Raw genomic sequence first — 9409 nt, 5'->3', positions numbered from 1 at the left:
TGACTACTTGTGCATTATATTTGAATCATTCTTAGGCAAACTTCTTGATGGTACCAAGTTTTCATCTTACGAACTCGTATTCCGCCACTTCTTGGTAACACACGTAAATTCATGATTCATACACGTATGGATGACGACGACTTCATTAGTCACACTTGTTCGGGAACTCTGTCTCCCGGATTGTTATTCGCCACCGTTTCAATTTACTATCGGTTTCCCACTGGTGTTTCTTACTATCTACTTTTTGGTGTTACTACCATCACTACTCTAGGTGAGTATCGTCATCACCATTTATCGCTACGGTTGCGTGCTACTCGTTATCATGACTCGTTACTCTTTTCATACCTGAATACCTCATTGTCTGACTCGAACCACATTGACGTGAACAATCATTTATACACTTCCCTCGGGGAACGCTTCCTTAGAGTTGCAGAAATTCTTTCGATTTAATACGAGTCACGTTTGAGACGTCGTTACATTTTGTTCATTTTAGATTTTCGTGATGACACGAACTTGAATCTATAGAGTGATGTGGGAATGGAGGTATGAGTTAGCGTAATATAACGACACTCGATCAACGTGGTTATATTACGGTAAGACATACCAAAGTTCTAGTGACGCGTGATGGTGGTTAGACTCGATCAACCTAAACACCACCATGTGCCATGTACATGACTTCATCCTTTCATGTTTGGACATCCGAAAACTCCGAGAATATTGATAACAACCATACCGGGGACACCCCTTCGACTTTTGTCGAACTATACTTATGCTTCCGAATGAATTACCGATTCCTCTCGACTTCAACCGTATGTTACACGTGTATACTATCTCGTCCTCGCACAGTCTTATTGACTAATTACGATTTACTCGTTATGCTCGCACCGAGGCGGAAACTTCTTTTGCATCACCCTCGTACTTCCGGTTCAGGAGGTCCTTATTCTAAATTCCCAATGGAGAGAGACTCTCCACGTTATACTAGTATTCACCTCGAGGGTGAATAGCTCCGACGAACGTTTTTCTTTCAGAAACCGATGAGGACTTGCCCCGACGAACGTTTTTGGAAACTGATAAATCTTTCGCGACGCGAATTTTCTTGAGAAACTTTTCCTAACAAACTTGTCTAAATATACCTTACGGAATGTACTCCGTTTTGGACCGAGATCCTCGTTTCATTTCTAGACTTCGGAGTGCCTCACAAAAAGCCTCGGGACCACGTTTAGACATGAGTACCGCGTACCATCCGCAACCCGACGGACCGAACAAACATACGATTTAAACCTTAGAATCAATAATACTAGTTGTATTACTAACTTCAAATTTACTTGAGAAAAGTATTTTTCCTTTAACCGAATCCTCGTACTACAATGATTTTCATTCGGGTTTTAACGTCACTCCTTTTGAAACCACATGTGACCGGAAACGTCATTCTCCTTTGTCGAACCAAGTAAACGATGATCAATTCACCGGGGCCGAGGTTATTCATGAGCAACCGAGAAAATTTATTCATATTCAGGTAAAACCCAACGCGACTCGTAATCACCAAGAGCTACGCCGATGTTAGACGTAAACATTTCAAATTCCACGTGGGAAACCGCGTCACGTTAAGAGTCGCCCCTTGGAAAGGTGCAATCCGTTTCGGGAAAACGTAGGAAGCTAAATCCGCGATATTTTGATCCTTTAAATTCTTGGGGTGTTTTGGACCCGTCGCTAGCCGTTTAGACTTTTCCGACTCATTTTGAGTCCCCGTTTATCCTACATTCGATGTATCAACTCAAAGACGTGTTTTGCGAAACGAGAACTTGTTATCTCCTTTGATGAACTCACTATCGACGATAAACCTCACTTCCTAGGAGGACCGGTTGAAACCATAAATCGTGAAGCCAAACCTTAAAACAACATATGATCCCGACCGTCAAAATTCGTGGAAATACTCAAGGACGTACCTTCACTTATTCGTAGAATTTACAACGCAAGATCTCGAGTAAGATTCAACAACTACTACTTCCAACTAAATTTCGGGACGAAATTTCTTTTGAGTTGTGGATAATGTAACATCCCGCCTTTTTCCGTTAAATTTATTTTTAACACCGTCTTTTTCTTTTAAATAATACCTTTCGTTATTTAAATTCGTAGTTTCCGTTGGCTAACGTTCATAATAATTCCATCATTTAATTATAACATCTCTCGTTAACTTGCGTTTTAAAAATATTCGATCGGTTAAATTCCGCACCCGCTTTGAAACTCGAGGGACCGGAGTTGCCAAATGGGCAAACTAGTTGACTAGGTCAACTAGTCAACCCATTTCACCACCATTCAATCCCTCCACTGAAATGTCCCGTTCTTATTGATTAAAAACGTTCCATATTAATTGATTTCGTTGCGAGATTTTGACCTCTATATGAGACGTTTTTCAAAGACTGCATTCATTTTTAAAACAAACCATAACCTTTATTTCATAAATAAAGGTTTAAAAAGCTTTACGTAGATTATCAAATAATGATAATCTAAAATATCCTGTTTACACACGACCATTACATAATGGTTTACAATACAAATATGTTACATCGAAATCAGTTTCTTGAATGCAGTTTTTACACAATATCATACAAACATGGACTCCAAATCTTGTCCTTATTTTAGTATGCAACAGCGGAAGCTCTTAATATTCACCTGAGAATAAACATGCTTTAAACGTCAACAAAAATGTTGGTGAGTTATAGGTTTAACCTATATATATCAAATCGTAACAATAGACCACAAGATTTCATATTTCAATACACATCCCATACATAGAGATAAAAATCATTCATATGGTGAACACCTGGTAACCGACAATAACAAGATGCATATATAAGAATATCCCCATCATTCCGGGACACCCTTCGGATATGATATAAATTTCGAAGTACTAAAGCATCCGGTACTTTGGATGGGGTTTGTTAGGCCCAATAGATCTATCTTTAGGATTCGCGTCAATTAGGGTGTCTGTTCCCTAATTCTTAGATTACCAGACTTAATAAAAAGGGGCATATTCGATTTCGATAATTCAACCATAGAATGTAGTTTCACGTACTTGTGTCTATTTTGTAAATCATTTATAAAACCTGCATGTATTCTCATCCCAAAAATATTAGATTTTAAAAGTGGGACTATAACTCACTTTCACAGATTTTTACTTCGTCGGGAAGTAAGACTTGGCCACTGTTGATTCACGAACCTATAACAATATATACATATATATTAAAGTATGTTCAAAATATATTTACAACACTTTTAATATATTTTGATGTTTTAAGTTTATTAAGTCAGCTGTCCTCGTTAGTAACCTACAACTAGTTGTCCACAGTTAGATGTACAGAAATAAATTGATAAATATTATCTTGAATCAATCCACGACCCAGTGTACACGTATCTCAGTATTGATCACAACTCAAACTATATATATTTTGGAATCAACCTCAACCCTGTATAGCTAACTCCAACATTCACATATAGAGTGTCTATGGTTGTTCCGAAATATATATAGATGTGTCGACATGATAGGTCGAAACATTGTATACGTGTCTATGGTATCTCAAGATTACATAATATACAATACAAGTTGATTAAGTTATGGTTGGAATAGATTTGTTACCAATTTTCACGTAGCTGAAATGAGAAAAATTATCCAATCTTGTTTTACCCATAACTTCTTCATTTTAAATCCGTTTTGAGTGAATCAAATTGCTATGGTTTCATATTGAACTCTATTTTATGAATCTAAACAGAAAAGTATAGGTTTATAGTCGGAAAAATAAGTTACAAGTCGTTTTTGTAAAGGTAGTCATTTTAGTCGAAAGAACGACGTCTAGATGACCATTTTAGAAAACATACTTCCACTTTGAGTTTAACCATAATTTTTGGATATAGTTTCATGTTCATAATAAAAATCATTTTCTCAGAATAACAACTTTTAAATCAAAGATTATCATAGTTTTTAATTAACTAACCCAAAACAGCCCGCGGTGTTACTACGACGGCGTAAATCCGGTTTTACGGTGTTTTTCGTGTTTCCAGGTTTTAAATCATTAAGTTAGTATATCATATAGATATAGAACATGTGTTTAGTTGATTTTAAAAGTCAAGTTAGAAGGATTAACTTTTGTTTGCGAACAAGTTTAGAATTAACTAAACTATGTTCTAGTGATTACAAGTTTAAACCTTCGAATAAGATAGCTTTATATGTATGAATCGAATGATGTTATGAACATCATTACTACCTTAAGTTCTTTGGATAAACCTACTGGAAAAGGGAAAAATGGATCTAGCTTCAATGGATCCTTGGATGGCTCGAAGTTCTTGAAGCAAAATCATGACACGAAAACAAGTTCAAGTAAGATCATCACTTGAAATAAGATTGTTATAGTTATAGAAATTGAACCAAAGTTTGAATATGATTATTACCTTGTATTAGAATGATAAACTACTGTAAGAAACAAAGATTTCTTGAGGTTGGATGATCACTTTACAAGATTGGAAGTGAGCTAGCAAACTTGAAAGTATTCTTGATTTTATGTAACTAGAACTTGTAGAATATATGAAGAACACTTAGAACTTGAAGATAGAACTTGAGAGAGATTAATTAGATGAAGAAAATTGAAGAATGAAAGTGTTTGTAGGTGTTTTTGGTCGTTGGTGTATGGATTAGATATAAATGATATGTAATTTTGTTTTCATGTAAATAAGTCATGAATGATTACTCATATTTTTGTAATTTTATGAGATATTTCATGCTAGTTGCCAAATGATGGTTCCCACATGTGTTAGGTGACTCACATGGGCTGCTAAGAGCTGATCATTGGAGTGTATATACCAATAGTACATACATCTAAAAGTTGTGTATTGTACGAGTATGAATACGGGTGCATACGAGTAGAATTGTTGATGAAACTGAACGAGGATGTAATTGTAAGCATTTTTGTTAAGTAGAAGTATTTTGATAAGTGTATTGAAGTCTTTCAAAAGTGTATAAATACATATTAAAACACTACATGTATATACATTTTAACTGAGTCGTTAAGTCATCGTTAGTCGTTACATGTAAATGTTGTTTTGAAACCTTTAGGTTAACGATCTTGTTAAATGTTGTTAACCCAATCTTTATAATATCAAAAGAGATTTTAAATTATTATATTATCATGATATTATGATGTACGAATATCTCTTAATATGATATATATACATTAAATGTCGTTACAACGATAATCGTTACATATATGTCTCGTTTCAAAATCATTAAGTTAGTAGTCTTGTTTTTACATATGTAGTTCATTGTTAATATACTTAATGATATGTTTACTTATCATAATATCATGTTAACTATATATATAACCATATATATGTCATCATATAGTTTTTACAAGTTTTAACGTTCGTGAATCACCGGTCAACTTGGGTGGTCAATTGTCTATATGAAACATATTTCAATTAATCAAGTCTTAAAAAGTTTGATTGCTTAACATGTTGGAAACATTTAATCATGTAAATATCAATCTCAATTAATATATATAAACATGGAAAAGTTCGGGTCACTACAGTACCTACCCGTTAAATAAATTTCGTCCCGAAATTTTAAGCTGTTGAAGGTGTTGACGAATCTTCTGGAAATAGATGCGGGTATTTCTTCTTCATCTGATCTTCACGCTCCCAGGTGAACTCGGGTCCTCTACGAGCATTCCATCGAACCTTAACAATTGGTATCTTGTTTTGCTTAAGTCTTTTAACCTCACGATCCATTATTTCGACGGGTTCTTCGATGAATTGAAGTTTTTCGTTGATTTGGATTTCATCTAACGGAATAGTGAGATCTTCTTTAGCAAAACATTTCTTTAAATTCGAGACGTGGAAAGTGTTATGTACAGCCGCGAGTTGTTGAGGTAACTCTAGTCGGTAAGCTACTGGTCCGACACGATCAATAATCTTGAATGGTCCAATATACCTTGGATTTAATTTCCCTCGTTTACCAAATCGAACAACGCCTTTCCAAGGTGCAACTTTAAGCATGACCATCTCTCCAATTTCAAATTCTATATCTTTTCTTTTAATGTCAGCGTAGCTCTTTTGTCGACTTTGGGCGGTTTTCAACCGTTGTTGAATTTGGATGATCTTCTCGGTAGTTTCTTGTATAATCTCCGGACCCGTAATCTGTCTATCCCCCACTTCACTCCAACAAATCGGAGACCTGCACTTTCTACCATAAAGTGCTTCAAACGGCGCCATCTCAATGCTTGAATGGTAGCTGTTGTTGTAGGAAAATTCTGCTAACGGTAGATGTCGATCCCAACTGTTTCCGAAATCAATAACACATGCTCGTAGCATGTCTTCAAGCGTTTGTATCGTCCTTTCGCTCTGCCCATCAGTTTGTGGATGATAGGCAGTACTCATGTCTAGACGAGTTCCTAATGCTTGCTGTAATGTCTGCCAGAATCTTGAAATAAATCTGCCATCCCTATCAGAGATAATAGAGATTGGTATTCCATGTCTGGAGACGACTTCCTTCAAATACAGTCGTGCTAACTTCTCCATCTTGTCATCTTCTCTTATTGGTAGGAAGTGTGCTGATTTGGTGAGACGATCTACTATTACCCAAATAGTATCAAAACCACTTGCAGTCCTTGGCAATTTAGTGATGAAATCCATGGTAATGTTTTCCCATTTCCATTCCGGGATTTCGGGTTGTTGAAGTAGACCTGATGGTTTCTGATGCTTAGCTTTGACCTTAGAACACGTCAAACATTCTCCTACGTATTTAGCAACATCGGCTTTCATACCCGGCCACCAAAAATGTTTCTTGAGATCCTTGTACATCTTCCCCGTTCCAGGATGTATTGAGTATCTGGTTTTATGAGCTTCTCTAAGTACCATTTCTCTCATATCTCCAAATTTTGGTACCCAAATCCTTTCAGCCCTATACCGGGTTCCGTCTTCCCGAATATTAAGATGCTTCTCCGATCCTTTGGGTATTTCATCCTTTAAATTTCCCTCTTTTAAAACTCCTTGTTGCGCCTCCTTTATTTGAGTAGTAATGTTATTATGAATCATTATATTCATAGATTTTACTCGAATGGGTTCTCTATCCTTCCTGCTCAAGGCATCGGCTACCACATTTGCCTTCCCCGGGTGGTAACGAATCTCAAAATCGTAATCATTCAATAATTCAATCCACCTACGCTGCCTCATATTCAGTTGTTTCTGATTAAATATGTGTTGAAGACTTTTGTGGTCGGTATATATAATACTTTTGACCCCATATAAGTAGTGCCTCCAAGTCTTTAATGCAAAAACAACCGCGCCTAATTCCAAATCATGCGTCGTATAATTTTGTTCGTGAATCTTCAATTGTCTAGACGCATAAGCAATCACCTTCGTTCGTTGCATTAATACACAACCGAGACCTTGCTTTGATGCGTCACAATAAATCACAAAATCATCATTCCCTTCAGGCAATGACAATATAGGTGCCGTAGTTAGCTTTTTCTTCAATAACTGAAACGCTTTCTCTTGTTCATCATTCCATTCAAATTTCTTCCCTTTATGCGTTAATGCAGTCAAGGGTTTTGCTATTCTGGAAAAGTCTTGGATGAACCTTCTATAGTAACCAGCTAGTCCTAAAAACTGGCGTATGTGTTTCGGAGTTTTCGGGGTTTCCCACTTTTCAACAGTTTCTATCTTTGCCGGATCCACCTTAATACCTTCTTTGTTCACTATGTGACCGAGGAATTGAACTTCTTCCAACCAAAATGCACACTTTGAAAACTTAGCGTACAATTCTTCCTTCCTCAATACTTCTAACACCTTTCTCAAATGTTCACCGTGTTCTTGGTCATTCTTTGAGTAAATAAGTATGTCATCAATGAAAACAATGACAAACTTGTCAAGGTATGGTCCACACACTCGGTTCATAAGGTCCATGAACACAGCTGGTGCATTAGTTAAACCAAACGGCATGACCATAAACTCGTAATGACCGTAACGTGTTCTGAAAGCAGTCTTTGGAATATCATCTTCTTTCACCCGCATTTGATGATACCCGGAACGTAAGTCAATCTTTGAATAAACAGACGAGCCTTGTAGTTGATCAAATAAGTCGTCGATTCTCGGTAGTGGGTAGCGGTTCTTGATGGTAAGTTTGTTCAACTCTCGGTAGTCGATACACAACCTGAATGTACCATCTTTCTTCTTGACAAACAAAACAGGAGCTCCCCACGGTGATGTGCTTGGTCGAATGAAACCACGCTCTAAAAGTTCTTGTAATTGGCTTTGCAGTTCTTTCATCTCGCTGGGTGCGAGTCTGTAAGGAGCACGAGCTATTGGTGCAGCTCCTGGTACAAGATCTATTTGAAATTCAACGGATCGATGTGGGGGTAATCCCGGTAATTCTTTCGGAAATACATCGGGAAATTCTTTTGCAATGGGAACATCATTGATGCTCTTTTCTTCAGTTTGTACTTTCTCGACGTGTGCTAGAACAGCATAGCAACCTTTTCTTATTAGTTTTTGTGCCTTCAAATTACTAATAAGATGTAGCTTCGTGTTGCCCTTTTCTCCGTACACCATTAAGGGTTTTCCTTTTTCTCGTATAATGCGAATTGCATTTTTGTAACAAACGATCTCCGCTTTCACTTCTTTCAACCAGTCCATACCGATTATCACATCAAAACTCCCTAACTCTACTGGTATCAAATCAATCTTAAATGTTTCGCTAACCAGTTTAATTTCTCGATTCCGACATATATTATCTGCTGAAATTAATTTACCATTTGCTAATTCGAGTAAAAATTTACTATCCAAAGGCGTCAATGGACAACTTAATTTAGCACAAAAATCTCTACTCATATAGCTTCTATCCGCACCCGAATCAAATAAAACGTAAGCAGATTTATTGTCAATAAGAAACGTACCCGTAACAAGCTCCGGGTCTTCCTGTGCCTCTACCGCATTAATATTGAAAACTCTTCCACGGCCTTGTCCATTCGTGTTCTCCTGGTTCGGGCAATTTCTAATAATGTGGCCTGGTTTTCCACATTTATAACAAACTACATTGGCATAACTTGCTCCGACACTACTTGCTCCGCCATTACTCGTTCCGACACCATTTGTTCCTTTCGTTCTATTAACCCCTGGTCCGTAGACCTCACACTTCGCCGCGCTATGACCATTTCTTTTACACTTGTTGCAAAATTTGGTGCAGAACCCCGAGTGATTCTTTTCACACCTTTGGCATAGTTGCTTCTGATTGTTGTTGTTGTTGCGGTTATTATTGTTGTTGGGATGATTGTTGTAGTTGCTGTTGTTGTTGTTGTTGTTGTTGTTGTTGTTGGGCCGTTTGTTGTAGTTGCGATTGATGTTGCGATTGTTGGGATAATTG

Source organism: Rutidosis leptorrhynchoides, chromosome 11, assembly GCF_046630445.1.
Source record: "Rutidosis leptorrhynchoides isolate AG116_Rl617_1_P2 chromosome 11, CSIRO_AGI_Rlap_v1, whole genome shotgun sequence".
Lineage (NCBI taxonomy): Eukaryota > Viridiplantae > Streptophyta > Magnoliopsida > Asterales > Asteraceae > Rutidosis > Rutidosis leptorrhynchoides.
This window is presented reverse-complemented; position numbering follows the sequence as displayed.